The sequence below is a fragment of the Schistocerca americana genome, chromosome 5 (assembly GCF_021461395.2).
Source record: "Schistocerca americana isolate TAMUIC-IGC-003095 chromosome 5, iqSchAmer2.1, whole genome shotgun sequence".
NCBI lineage: Eukaryota > Metazoa > Arthropoda > Insecta > Orthoptera > Acrididae > Schistocerca > Schistocerca americana.
The window spans coordinates 777,998,452-778,014,256 of record NC_060123.1 but is presented as its reverse complement, the minus strand read 5'-3'; positions in this window follow the sequence as shown (position 1 = coordinate 778,014,256).

Here is a 15,805-nt window from a genome sequence, read left to right as displayed (position 1 = left end):
CATCGGCAATGTATACAAAAGGCACAATGCCAACTTAAGTACAAGAAGAGTGAATCTTCTATGAGTTTGTGATTTGAGCGGCTCCTGGGTGACCAGTATTAGATTCCGATGCACCAGTGCAGTTTTGCTGTATCCCTTGGACCTTCACATTGACCATGAAACACAGAAATTGCATCGCGATTGAATACAAAATGCACAATGCTGACTTAAGTAAAAGAAGAGGGATTTTTGTAAGAGATTTTGTTTTAAGCGGCTCCTGATACATCAGTGTTTGATTCAGATGCAGCAGTGCAGGTTTTCTGTATCCCTTGGTCTCTCACATTGACATTGAAACACAGAAATTGCATCGTGATTGAATACAAAATTCACAATGCTGACTTAAGTACAAGAAGAGTGAATCTTCTAAGGGTTAGTGATTTTTGCAGCTCCAGGGACACCAGTATTAGATTCCGATGCACCAGTGCAGGTTTAATGTTTCCCTTGGACTTTCACATTTACCATGAAACACAGGAATAGCATCGGGATTGAATACAAAATTCACAATGCCGACCTAAGTACAGGAAGAGTGAATTTTCTAAGAGTTTGTGATTCGAGCGGCTCCTCGGAGACCAGTATTAGATTCCGATGAACCAGTGCAGTATCACTGTATCCCCTGGACCTTCACATTGACCATGAATCACAGAAATTGCATCGAAATTAAATACAAAAGGCTCATTGCCGGCTTAAGTACAAGAAATATGAATATTCTATGATTTTGTGCTTTGAGCGGCTCTTGGGAGACCAGTATTGGATTCCGTTGCACCAGTTCTGAAAAACTGAAATTGCATCAGGATTGAATACAAAAGGCACAATGCTGACTTCAGTAAAAGAAGAGTGAATCTTCTAAGAGTTTGTGGTTTGAGCGGCCCCTGGGAGACCAGTATTAGATTCCGGTGCACCAGTGCAGGTTTACTATTTCCCTTGGACCTACACATTGACCATGAAACACAGAAATTGCATTGGGATTGAATACAAAATGCTCAGTGCCAGCTTAAGTACAAGAAGAGTGAATCATCTAAGGATTTGTGATTTGAGCGGTCCCTGGGAGACCGTTATTAGATTCCGATGCACCAGTGCAGGTTTAATGTTTCCCTTGGACTTTCACATTGACCATGAAACACAGGAATAGCATCGGGATTGAATACAAAAGGCACAATGCCGACTTAAGTACTAAAAGAGTGTATCTTCGAAGTATTTGTGCTTTGAGCGGCTCCTGGGAGGCCAGTATTAGATTCAGATGCACCAGTACAGGTTTACTGTATCCCTTGGACCTTCACGTTGACCATGAAACACAGGAATAGCATCAGGATTGAATACAAAAGGCATAATGCCGACTTAAGAACAAGAAGAGTGAGTCATCTAAGAGTTTGTGTTTTGAGCAGCTCCTGGGAGACCAGTATTGGATTCCGATGCACCAGTGCAGGTCTAATGTTTCCCTTTGACTTTCACATTCACCATGAAACACAGAAATAACTTTGGGATTGAATACAAAAGACACAATGCTAACTTAAGTACAAGAAGGGTGAATCTTCTAACAGTTGGTGACTTAAGTACAAGAAGAGTGAATCTTCTAACAGTTGGTGACTTGAGCGGATTCTGGGAGACAAGTATTAGATTCCAATGCACCAGTGCAGGTTTACTGTATCCCTTGGACGTTCACATTGACCATCAAACACAGTAATTGCATCGGCATTGTATACAAAAGGCACAATGCCGACTTAAGTACAAGAAGAGTGAATCTTCTAAGAGTTGGTGATTTGAGCGGCTCCCGGGTGACCAGTATTAGATTCCAATGCACCCGTGTAGGTTTGCTGTATCCCTTGGACGTTCACATTGACCATGAAACACAGAAATTGCATCGCGATTGAATACAAAATGCAAAATGCTGACTTAAGTAAAAGGAGAGTGATTTTTCTAAGAGATTTTGTTTTGAGCGGCTCCTGGGACATCAGTGTTTGATTCAGATGCAGCAGTGCAGGTTTTCTGTATCCCTTGGTCTCTCACATTGACATTGAAACACAGAAATTGCATCAGGATTGAGTACAAAAGCCAAAATGCCGACTTGAGTAGAGTGAATCGTCTAACAGATTGTGATTGGAGTGGCTCCTGGAAGACTAGTATTAGATTCCGATGCAACAGTGTAGAGTTACTGTATCCCTTGGACCCTCACATTGACCATGAAACACAGAAATGACATCGGGATTGAATAAAAACTGCTCAGTGCTGACTTAAGTACAAGAAGAGTGTATCATCTAAGGATTTGTGATTTGACCGGTTCCTGTTAGACCGTTATTAGATTCCGATGCACCAGTGCAGGTTTACTGTATCCCTTGGACCTTCACATAGACCATCAAACACAGATATTGCATCGGGATTGAATACAAATGGCACAAAGCTGACTTAAGTACAAGAAGAGTGAATCTTCTATGAGTTTGTGCTTTGAGCGGCTCCTGGGAGACCAGTATTAGATTCAGATGCACCAGTGAAGGTTTGCTGTATCCCTTGGACCTTCACGTTGACTATGAAACACAGAAATAGCATCGGGATTGAATACTAAAGTTACATTGCCGACTTAAGTAAAAGAGGAGGGAATCTTCTAATAGATTTTGTTTTGAGCGGCTCTTAGGAGACCAGTGTTTGATTCCGATGTAGCAGTGCAGGTTTACTGTACCCCTTGGACTCTCACATTGCCAATGTAACACAGAAATTGCATCAGGGTTGAATACAAAATGCACAATGCCGACTTAAGTACAAGAAGAGTGAATCTTGTAAAGGTTTGTGATTTGAGCGGCTCCTGGGAGACCAGTAATAGATTCCGATGCACCAGTGCAGTTTTTCTGTATCCCTTGGACTTTCACATTGACCATGAACAGAAATTGCATCGGGATTGAATACAAAAGGCACAATGCCGTCATAAGTACAAGAAGAGTGAGTCTTCTAAGAGTATTATGTTGAGCGGCTCCTGGGAGATCAGTATTACATAGCGATGCCTCAGTCCAGGTATACTGTATCCCTTGGGCCTTCACATTGAGCATGATACGCAGATATGGCATCGGGATTGAATACGGAAAGCACAATGCCGACTTTAGTACAAGAAGAGAGAAATTTCTAATAGTTGGTGATTTGAGCGGCTTCTGGGAGACCAGTATTAGATTCCGATGCACCAGTTCAGCTTTTCTGTATCCCTTGGACCTACACATTGTCCATGAAACACAGAAATTGCATCAGAATTGACTACAAAAAGCGCAATGCCGACTTAAGTACAAGAAGAGTGAATCTTCTTAGAGTTTGTGCTTTGAGCAGCTCCTGGGAGACCAGTATTGGATTCTGATGCACCGGTGCAGGTTTACTGTGTCCCTTGGGCCTTCGCCTTAACCATGAAACACAAAAATTGCTTCGGGATTGAGTACAAAGGGCACAATACCGGTTTAAGTACAAGAAGAGTGAATCTTCAAAGTGTTTGGGCTTTGAGTGGCTTCTGGATGTCCAGTATTTGATTCTGATGCACCAGTGCAGGTTTACCGTATCCCTTTCACCTTTACATTGACCATGAAACACAGAAATTGGATCGGGATTGAATCCAAAGGCACAATGCCGATTTAAGTACAAGAAGAGTAAATCTTCTAAGAGTCTGTGATTTGAGTGGGTCCTGGGAGACTAGTATTAGATTCCGATGCACCAGTGCTGGTTTACTGTATCCCTTGGACCTTTACATAGACCATGAAGCACAGAAATTGCATCGGGATTCAATACAAGAGGCACAATGCCAACGTAAGTACAAGAACAGTAAATCTTCTAAAAGTTTGTGCTTTGACGACTATTGGGAGACCAGTATTAGATTCCGATGAACCAGTGCAGGTTTTCTGTATCCCTTGAACATTCACATTGTCCATGAAACACTGAAATTGCATCGGAATTGAATACAAAAAGCACAATGCAGACTTATGTACAAGAAGATTGAATGTTCTAAGAATTTGTGCTTAGAGCGGCTCCTGGTAGACCAGTATTAGATTCTGATGCACCAGTGCAGGTTTACTTTATCCCTTGGTTTTTCACATTGACCATGAAACACAGAAGTTGCATTGGGAGCGATTACAAAATGCACAATGACAACTTAAATACAAGAAGAGTGAATCTTCTAAGAGTTTGTGCTTTGAGCGGCTCCTGGGAGACCAGTATTAGATTCCGATGCACCAGTGCAGGTTTACTGTATCCCTTGGACCTTCATATTGAGCATGAAATACAGAAATTGCATCGGGATTGAATACAAAAGGTACAATACCGACGTAAGTACAAGAATAGTAAATCTTCTTAGAATTTTTGCTTTGACAGCTATTGGGAGACCAGTATTAGATTCCGATGCACCAGTGCAGGTTTACTGTATACCTTGGACCTTCACATTGACCATCAAACACAGAAATTGCATCGGGACTGAATACAAAAGGCACAATGCCGACTTAAGTACAAGAAGAGAAAATCTTCTAAGAGTTGGAGATTTGAGTGGCTCCTGGGAGACTAGTATTAGATCCCGATGCACCAGTGAAGGGTTACTGTATCCCTTGGACCTTCACATAGACCATGAAGCACTGAAAGTGCACCCGGATTCAATACAAAAGGTACAATACCGACGTAAGTACAAGAACAGTAAATCTTCTAAGAGTTTTTGTTTTGACGGCTATTGGGAGACAAGTATTAGATTCTGTTGCACCAGTGAAGGTTTGCTGTATCCCTTGGACCTTCACGTTGACAATGTAACACAGAAATTGCATCGGGATTGAATGCAAAAGGCACAATGCCGACGTAAGTACAAGAAGAGTGAATCTTGTAAGGGTTTGTGAATTGAGCGTCTCCTGGGAGACCAGTATTAGATTCCGATGCACCAGTGCAGGTTTTCTGTATCCCTTGGACCTTCACATTGATCAACAAACACAGAACTTGCAACAGGATTGTTTACAAAAGGCACAATACTGACTTAAGTAAAAGAAGAGTGAATCTTCTAAGAGTTTGTGATTTGAGTTGCTCCAGGGGGACTAGTATTAGATTCCGATGCACCAGTGCAAGTTTACTGTATCCCTAGGGCCTTTCACATTGAGCATGAAACACAGAAATTGCGTCGGGATTGAATACGAAAATCTCAATGCCGACTTAGGTACAAGAAGAGATAATCTTCGAAGAGTTGGTGATTTGAGCGGCCTCTGGGAGACCAGTATTAGATTCCGATGCACCAGTGCAGCTTTTCTGTATCACTTGGACCTTCACATTGTCAATGCAAAACAGAAATTGCATCGGGATTGAATACAAAAGGCACATTGCCGACTTAAGTACAAGAATCGCAAATCTTCAAGGACTTTGTGATTTGAGCGGCTCCTGGGAGACCAGTATTAGATTCCGATGCACCAGTACACGTTTAGTGTATCCCTTGGACCTCTACATTGACCATGAAACACATAAATTGCATCGGGATTGCATACAAAACCACAATGCCGACTTAAGTACAAGAAGAGTGAATCTTCAAGGAGTTTGTGCTTTGAGCGGCTCCTGTTAGACCAGTATTGGATTCCGATGGGCCTGTGCAGGTTTACTGTGCCCCTTGGACCATCACATTGACCATAAAACACAGAAATTGCATCAGGATTGAATACAAAAGGCACAATGCTGACTTAAGTAAAAAAAGACTGATTCTTCTAAGACTTTGTGGTTTGAGCGGCCCCTGGGAGACCAGTATTAGATTTCGGTGCACCAGTGCAGGTCTACTGTATCCGTTGGACCTTCATATGGACCATGAAACACACAAATTCCATCGGGATTGAATACAAAAGGCACAAAGCGTAGTTAAGTACAAGAAGAGTGAATCGTCTAAGAGTTTGTGCTTTGGGAGGCTCCAGGGAGACCAGTATTAGATTCCGATGCACCAGTATAGGTTTACTTTATCCCTTGGATTTTTACAATGATCATGAAACACAGAAATTACATCGGGATTGAATACATAAAGCACAATGCCGGCTTATGTACAGGAAGAGTGAATCGTCTAAGACTTTGTGCTTTGAGCGGCTCCTGGGATACCAGTATTCGATTCCGATGCACCAGTGCAGGTTTACTGTATCCATTGGACCTTCAAATTTAAAATGAAATACAGAAATTGCATCGGGATTGAATACAAAGGTCACAATGCCTACATAAATACAAGATGAGTGAATCATCATGGAGTTTGTGCTTTGCGAGGCTCCTGGGAGACCAGTATTAGATTCCGATGCACCGGTGCAGGTTTACTTCATACCATGGACCTTCACATTGAAAATGAAACACAGAAGATGCATTGGGATTGAATACAAACGGCACAATGCCGACTTAAGTACAAGACTAGTGACTCTTCTAAGAGATTGTACTTTAAGCGGCTCCTGGGAGATCAGTATTAGATTACGATGCACCAGTACAGGTTTACTGTATCCCTTTGACCTTTACATTGTCCATTAAACACAGAAATAGCATCGGGATTGAATACAAAAGACACAATGCCGACTTACGTACAAGAAGAGTGAATCTTCTAAGAGTTTGTGATTTGAGTGGCTCATGGGAGTTTAGTATTAGATTCCGATGCACCAGTGCAAGTTTACCTTATCCCTTGGACGTTCACATAGACCATGAAGCAGAGAAATTGCATCGGGATTCAATACAAAAGGCACAATGCCGACGTAAGTACAAGAAGAGTAAATCTTCTAAGAGTTTGTTCTTTGCCGGCTATTGGGAGACCAGTATTAGATTCTGATGCACCAGTGCAGGTTTACTGTATCCCTTGGACCTTCACATTGACCATCAAACACAGAAATTTTAACGGCATTGTATACAAAAGTCACAATGCCGACTTAAGTACAAGAAGAGTGAATCTTCTATCAGTTTGTCATTTGAGCGGCTCCTGGGTGACCAGTATTAGATTCCGATGCACCAGTGCAGTTTCACTGTATCCCCTGGACCTTCACATTGACCATGAATCACAGAAATTGCATCGAAATTAAATACAAAAGGCTCAATGCCGGCTTAAGTACAAGTGAATGATTATTCTAAGATTTTGTGCTTTGAGCGGCTCTTGGGAGACCAGTATTGGATTCCGATGCACCAGTTCTGAAAAACTGAAATTGCATCAGCATTGAATACAAAAGGCACAATGCTGACTTAAGTAAAAGGAGAGTGAATCTTCTAAGAGTTTGTGGTTTGTGCGGCCCCTGATAGACCAGTATTAGATTCCGGTGCACCAGTGCAGGTTTACTATATCCCTTGGACCTTCACATTGACCATGAAACACAGAAATTGCATCGGGATTGAATATAAAATGCTCAGTGCCGACTTAAGTACAAGAAGAGTGAATCATCTGAGGATTTGTGATTTGAGCGGTTCCTGGGAGACCGTTATTAGATTCCGAAGCAGCAGTGCAGGTTTAATGTTTCCCTTGGACTTTCACATTGGCCATGAAACACAGGAATAGCATCGGGATTGAATACAAAAGGCACAATGCAGATTTAAGTACAGGAAGAGTGAATCTTCTGAGCGTTTGTGCTTCGAGCGGTTCCTGGGAGACCAGTATTGGATTCCGATGAACCTGTGCGGGTTTACTGTGTCCCTTGGACCATCACATTGACCATGACACACAGAAATTGCATCGGGATTGGGTACAAAATGCACAATGTCGGTTTAAGTACAAGAAGAGTGAATCTTCAAAGGGTTTGTGCTTTGAGCGGCTTCTGGAAGACCAGTATTAGATCCCAATGCGCCAGTGAAGGTTTGCTGTATCCCTTGGACTTTCACGTTGACTATGAAACACAGAAATAGCATCGGGATTGAATACAAAAGGTACATTTCCGACTTAAGTAAAAGGAGAGTGATTTTTGTAAGAGATTTTGTTTTGAGCGGCTCCTGGGACATCAGTGTTTGATTCAGATGCAGCAGTGCAGGTTTTCTGTATCCCTTGGTCTCTCACATTGACATTGAAACACAGAAGTTGCATCGGGATTGAATACAAAATGCACAATGATGACTTAAGTACAAGAAAGGTGAATCTTCTAAGGGTTTGTGATTTGTGCAGCTCCTGGGGGACCAGTATTAGATTCCGGTGCACCAGTGCAGGTTTACTATATCCCTTGGACCTTCACATTGACCATAAAATGCAGAAATTGCATCGGGATTGAATACAAAATGCTCAGTGCCGACTTAAGTACAAGAAGAGTGAATCATCTAAGGATTTGTGATTTGAGCGGTTCCTGGGAGACCGTTATTGGATTCCGATGCACCAGTGCAGGTTTAATGTTTCCCTTTGACTTTCACATTCACCATGAAACACAGAAATAGCATCGGGTTTGAATACAAAAGGCACAATCCCGACTTAAGTACAGGAAGAGTGAATCCTCTAAGAGTTTGTGCTTCGGGCGGCTCCTGGGAGACCAGTATTACATTCCGATGCACCAGTGCAGGTTTACTGTATCCCTTGGACGTTCACATTGACAATGAAGCACAGAAATTGCATTGGGATTGAATACAAAAGGCACAATCAGGCCTAAGTACAAGAAGAGTGAATCTTCTAAGACTTTGTGATTTGGGCGGCCCCTGGGAGACCAGTATTAGATTCCTGTGCACCAGTGCAGGTTTTGCTACATCCCTTGGACCTTCAGATTGACCATGAAACACAGAAATAGCATCGGGATTTAATACAAAATGCTCAGTGCCGACTTAAGTACAAGAAGAGTGAATCATCTAAGGGTTTGAGATTTGAGCGGCTCCTGGGAGTTTAGTATTAGATTCCGATGCACCAGTGCAAGTTTACCTTATCCCTTGGACGTTCACATAGACCATGAAGCAGAGAAATTGCATCGGGATTCAATACAAAAGGCACAATGCCGACGTAAGTACAAGAAGAGTAAATCTTCTAAGAGTTTGTTCTTTGCCGGCTATTGGGAGACCAGTATTAGATTCTGATGCACCAGTGCAGGTTTACTGTATCCCTTGGACCTTCACATTGACCATCAAACACAGAAATTTTAACGGCATTGTATACAAAAGTCACAATGCCGACTTAAGTACAAGAAGAGTGAATCTTCTATCAGTGTGTCATTTGAGTGGCTCCTGGGTGACCAGTATTAGATTCCGATGCACCAGTGCAGTTTCACTGTATCCCCTGGACCTTCACATTGACCATGAATCACAGAAATTGCATCGAAATTAAATACAAAAGGCTCAATGCCGGCTTAAGTACAAGTGAATGATTATTCTAAGATTTTGTGCTTTGAGCGGCTCTTGGGAGACCAGTATTGGATTCCGATGCACCAGTTCTGAAAAACTGAAATTGCATCAGCATTGAATACAAAAGGCACAATGCTGACTTAAGTAAAAGGAGAGTGAATCTTCTAAGAGTTTGTGGTTTGTGCGGCCCCTGATAGACCAGTATTAGATTCCGGTGCACCAGTGCAGGTTTACTATATCCCTTGGACCTTCACATTGACCATGAAACACAGAAATTGCATCGGGATTGAATATAAAATGCTCAGTGCCGACTTAAGTACAAGAAGAGTGAATCATCTGAGGATTTGTGATTTGAGCGGTTCCTGGGAGACCGTTATTAGATTCCGAAGCAGCAGTGCAGGTTTAATGTTTCCCTTGGACTTTCACATTGGCCATGAAACACAGGAATAGCATCGGGATTGAATACAAAAGGCACAATGCAGATTTAAGTACAGGAAGAGTGAATCTTCTGAGCGTTTGTGCTTCGAGCGGTTCCTGGGAGACCAGTATTGGATTCCGATGAACCTGTGCGGGTTTACTGTGTCCCTTGGACCATCACATTGACCATGACACACAGTAATTGCATCGGGATTGGGTACAAAATGCACAATGTCGGTTTAAGTACAAGAAGAGTGAATCTTCAAAGGGTTTGTGCTTTGAGCGGCTTCTGGAAGACCAGTATTAGATCCCAATGCGCCAGTGAAGGTTTGCTGTATCCCTTGGACTTTCACGTTGACTATGAAACACAGAAATAGCATCGGGATTGGATACAAAAGGTACATTTCCGACTTAAGTAAAAGGAGAGTGATTTTTGTAAGAGATTTTGTTTTGAGCGGCTCCTGGGACATCAGTGTTTGATTCAGATGCAGCAGTGCAGGTTTTCTGTATCCCTTGGTCTCTCACATTGACATTGAAACACAGAAGTTGCATCGGGATTGAATACAAAATGCACAATGATGACTTAAGTACAAGAAAGGTGAATCTTCTAAGGGTTTGTGATTTGTGCAGCTCCTGGGGGACCAGTATTAGATTCCGGTGCACCAGTGCAGGTTTACTATATCCCTTGGACCTTCACATTGACCATAAAATGCAGAAATTGCATCGGGATTGAATACAAAATGCTCAGTGCCGACTTAAGTACAAGAAGAGTGAATCATCTAAGGATTTGTGATTTGAGCGGTTCCTGGGAGACCGTTATTGGATTCCGATGCACCAGTGCAGGTTTAATGTTTCCCTTTGACTTTCACATTCACCATGAAACACAGAAATAGCATCGGGTTTGAATACAAAAGGCACAATCCCGACTTAAGTACAGGAAGAGTGAATCCTCTAAGAGTTTGTGCTTCGGGCGGCTCCTGGGAGACCAGTATTACATTCCGATGCACCAGTGCAGGTTTACTGTATCCCTTGGACGTTCACATTGACAATGAAGCACAGAAATTGCATTGGGATTGAATACAAAAGGCACAATCAGGCCTAAGTACAAGAAGAGTGAATCTTCTAAGACTTTGTGATTTGGGCGGCCCCTGGGAGACCAGTATTAGATTCCTGTGCACCAGTGCAGGTTTTGCTACATCCCTTGGACCTTCAGATTGACCATGAAACACAGAAATAGCATCGGGATTTAATACAAAATGCTCAGTGCCGACTTAAGTACAAGAAGAGTGAATCATCTAAGGGTTTGAGATTTGAGCGGCTCCTGGGAGACCGTTATTAGATTCCGATGCACCAGTGCAGGTTTAATGTATCCCTTGGACCTTCACATTGACCATGAAACACAGAAATAGCATCGGGATTGAATACAAAAGGTACAATGCCGACTTAAGTACAAGAAGAGTGATTCTTCTAAGAATTTGTGCTTTGGGCGGCTCCTGGGATACCAGTATTGGATTCCGATGCACCTCTGCAGGTTTACTGTTTCCCTTGGACCATCACATTGACCATGAAACACAGAAATTGCATCGCGATTGAGTACAAAAGGCACAATGCTGGTTTAAGTACAAGAAGAGTTAGTCTTCAAAGGGTTTGTGCTTTGAGCGGCTTCTGGAAGACCAGTAATAGATTCCGATGCACCAGTGCAGGCTTACTGTATCCCTTTCACCTCGTCCATGAAACACAGAAATAGAATCGGGATTGAATACAAAAGGCACAATGCCGACTTGAGTACAAGATGAGTGAATCGTCAAAGAGTTTGTGATTTGAGTGGCTCCTGGGAGACTAGTATTAGATTCCGATGCACCAGTGCCGGTATACTGTATCCCTTGGACCTTCACATAGACCATGAAGCACAGAAATTGCACTGGGATTCAAAACAAAAGGTACAATACCGACGTAAGTACAAGAACAGTAAATCTTTTAAGAGTTTTTGCTTTGACGGCTATTGGGAGACCACTATTTGATTCCGATGCACCAGTGCAGGTTTACTGTATCCTTTGTACCTTCACATTGACCATCAAACACAGAAATTGCATCGTGATTGAATACAAAAAGCATAATGCCGACTTAAGTACAAGAAGAGTGAATCTTCTAAGGGTTTGTGCTTTGAGCGGCTCCTGGGAGACCAGTATTAGATTCCGATGCACAAGTGAAGGTTTGCTGGATCCCTTGGACCTTCACATTGACCATGAGGCACAGAAATTGCGTCGAGATTGAATACAAGAGGCACAATGCTGACTTAAGAACAAGAAGAGTGAATTTCTAAGGGTATGTGTTTTGAGCGGCACCTGGGAGACCAGTATTAGATACCGATGCACCATTGCTCGTTTACTGTATCCGTTGGACATTCACATTGACCATTAAACACAGAAATTCCATCGGTATTGAATACAAAAGGCACAATGCCGACTTAAGTACAAATAGAGTGAATCTTCTAAGAATTTGTGCTTACAGCGGCTCCTGCGAGACCAGTACTAGATTCCCATGCACTGGTACAGGTTTACTGGATCCCTTGGTCCTTCACATTGACCATGATACACAGAAATTGCATCGGGATTGAATACAGGAGGCACAATGACGACTTAAGTACAAGACTAGTGAATCTTCTAAGAGTTTGTATTTTGAGAGGCTCCTGGGAGATCAGGGTTAGATTCTGATGCACCAGTGCAGGTTTTCTGTATCCCTTGGACCTTCACATTGACCATGAAACAGAAATTGCATTGGGATTGAATGCAAAAGGCATAATGCCGTCTTAAGTACAAGAAGAGTGAATCTTCAAAGAGTATTATGTTGAGCGAATCCTGGGAGATCAGTAATACATTGCGATGCATCAGTGCAGATTTACTGTATCCCTTGGTCCTCCACCTTGAGCATGAAACACAGGAATTACATCGGGATTGAATACGGAAAGCACAATGCCGACTCAAGTACAAGAAGAGAAAATCTTCTAAGAGTTGGGGATTTGAGTGGCTCCTGGGAGACTAGTATTAGATCCCGATGCACCAGTGAAGGGTTACTGTATCCCTTGGACCTTCACATAGACCATGAAGCACTGAAAGTGCACCTGGATTCAATACAAAAGGTACAATACCGGCGTAAGTACAAGAACAGTAAATCTTCTAAGAGTTTTTGCTTTGACGGCTATTGGGAGACAAGTATTAGATTCCGATGCACCAGTGAAGGTTTGCTGTATCCCTTGGACCTTCACGCTGACAATGTAACACAGAAATTGCATCGGGATTGAATGCAAAGGCACAATGCCGCCGTAAGTACAAGAGGAGTGAATCTTGTAAGAGTTTGTGATTTGAGCGTCTCCTGGGAGACCAGTATTAGATTCCGATGCACCAGTGCAGGTTTTCTGTATCCCTTGGACCTTCACGTTGATCAACAAACAGAAATTGCATCGCGATTGAATACAAAATTCACAATGCCGACTTGAGTACAAGAAGAGTGAATCTTCTAAGGGTTTGTGATTTGTGCAGCTCCTGGGAGACCAGTATTAGATTCCGAAGCACCAGTGCAGGTTTAATGTTTCCCTTGGACTTTCACATTGACCATGAAACACAGGAATAGCATCGGGATTGAATACAAAAGGCACAATGCCGACTTAAGTACAGGAAGAGTGAATCTTCTAAGAGTTTGTGCTTCGAGCGGCTCCTGGGAGACCAGTATTGGATTCCGATGCACCTGTGCGGGTTTACTGTGTCCCTTGGACCATCACATTGACCATGACACACAGAAATTGCATCGAGATTGGGTACAAAATGCACAATGCCGGTTTAAGTACAAGAAGAGTGAATCTTCAAAGGGTTAGTGCTTTGAGCGGCTTCTGGAGGACCAGTATTAGATCCCAAAGCACCAGTGCAGGCTTACTGTATCCCTTCCACCTTGTCCATGAAACACAGAAATTGCATCGGGATTGTGTACAAAAGACACAATGCCGACTTGGGTACAAGAAGAGTGAATCGTCTAACAGATTGTGATTTGAGTGGCTCCTGGGAGACTAGTATTAGATTCCGATGCACCAGTGAAGAGTTACTGTATCCATTGGACCTTCACATTGACCATGAAACACAGAAATTACATCGGGATTAAATACAAAATGCTCAGTGCCGACTTAAGTACAAGAAGAGTGAATCATCTAAGGATTTGTGATTTGAGCGGTTCCTGGGAGACCGTTATTGGATTCCGATGCACCAGTGCAGGTTTAATGTTTCCCTTTGACTCTCACATTCACCATGAAACACAGAAATAGCATCGGGATTGAATACAAAAGGCACAATCCCGACTTAAGTACAGGAAGAGTGAATCTTCTAAGAGTTTGTGCTTCGAGCGGCTCCTGGGAGACCAGTATTAGATTCCGATGCACCAGTGAAGGTTTGCTGTATCCCTTGGACTTTCAAGTTGACTATGAAACACAGAAATAGCATCGGGATTGAATACAAAAGGTACATTGCCGACATCAGTACAAGATGAGTGAATCGTCAAAGAGTTTGTGATTTGAGTGGCTCCTGGGAGACTAGTATTAGATTCCGATGCACCAGTGCCGGTATACTGTATCCCTTGGACCTTCACATAGACCATGAAGCACAGAAATTGCACTGGGATTCAAAACAAAAGGTACAATACCGACGTAAGTACAAGAACAGTAAATCTTTTAAGAGTTTTTGCTTTGACGGCTATTGGGAGACCAGTATTTGATTCCGATGCACCAGTGCAGGTTTACTGTATCCTTTGTACCTTCACATTGACCATCAAACAGAGAAATTGCATCGTGATTGAATACAAAAAGCACAATGCCGACTTAAGTACAAGAAGAGTGAATCTCCTATGAGTTTGTGCTTTGAGCGGCTCCTGTGAGACCAGTATTAGATTCCGATGCACAAGTGAAGGTTTGCTGGATCCCTTGGACCTTCACATTGACCATGATACACAGAAATTGCATCGGGATTGAATACAAGAGGCACAATGCCGACTTAAGTACAAGACTAGTGAATCTTCTAAGAGTTTGTATTTTGAGAGGCTCCTGGGAAATCAGAGTTAGATTCTGATGCACCAGTGCAGGTTTTCTGTATCCCTTGGACCTTCAGATTGACCATGAAACACAAATTGCATCGGGATTGAATGCAAAAGGCATAATGCCGTCTTAAGTACAAGAAGAGTGAATCTTCAAAGAGTATTACGTTGAGCGGCTCCTGGGAGATCAGTAATACATTGCGATGCATCAGTGCAGATTTACTGTATCCCTTGGTCCTCCACATTGAGCATGAAACACAGGAATTGCATCGGGATTGAATACGGAAAGCACAATGCCGACTTAAGTACAAGAAGAGAAAATCTTCTAAGAGTTGGAGATTTGAGTGGCTCCTGGGAGACTAGTATTAGATCCCGATGCACCAGTGAAGGGTTACTGTATCCCTTGGACCTTCACATAGACCATGAAGCACGGAAAGTGCACCCGGATTCAATACAAAAGGTACAATACTGACGTAAGTACAAGAACAGTAAACCTTCTAAGAGTTTTTGCTTTGACGGCTATTGGGAGACCAGTATTAGATTCCGATGCACCAGTGAAGGTTTGCTGTATTCCATGGACCTTCACGTTGACAATGTAACACAGAAATTGCATCGGGATTGAATACAAAAGGCACAATGCCGACTTAAGTACAATTAGAGTGAATCTTCTATGAGTTTGTGATTTGAGCGGCTCCTGGGAGACCAGTGCTAGATTCCGATGCATCAGTGCAGGTTTGCAGTATCCCTTGGACCTTCACATTGACCTTGAAACACAGAAATTGCAACAGGATTGATTACAAAAGGCACAATACTGACTTAAGTAATGGAAGAGTGAAGCTTCTAAGAGTTTGTGATTTGAGTGGCTCCAGGGAGACTAGTATTAGATTCCGATGCACCAGTGCAAGTTTACTGTATCCCTTGGGCTTTCACATTGAGCATGAAACACAGATATTGCGTCGGGATTGAATATGAAAATCTCAATGCCGACTTAAGTACAAGAAGAGATATTCTTCTAAGAGTTGGTGATTTGAGCGGCCTCTGGGAGACC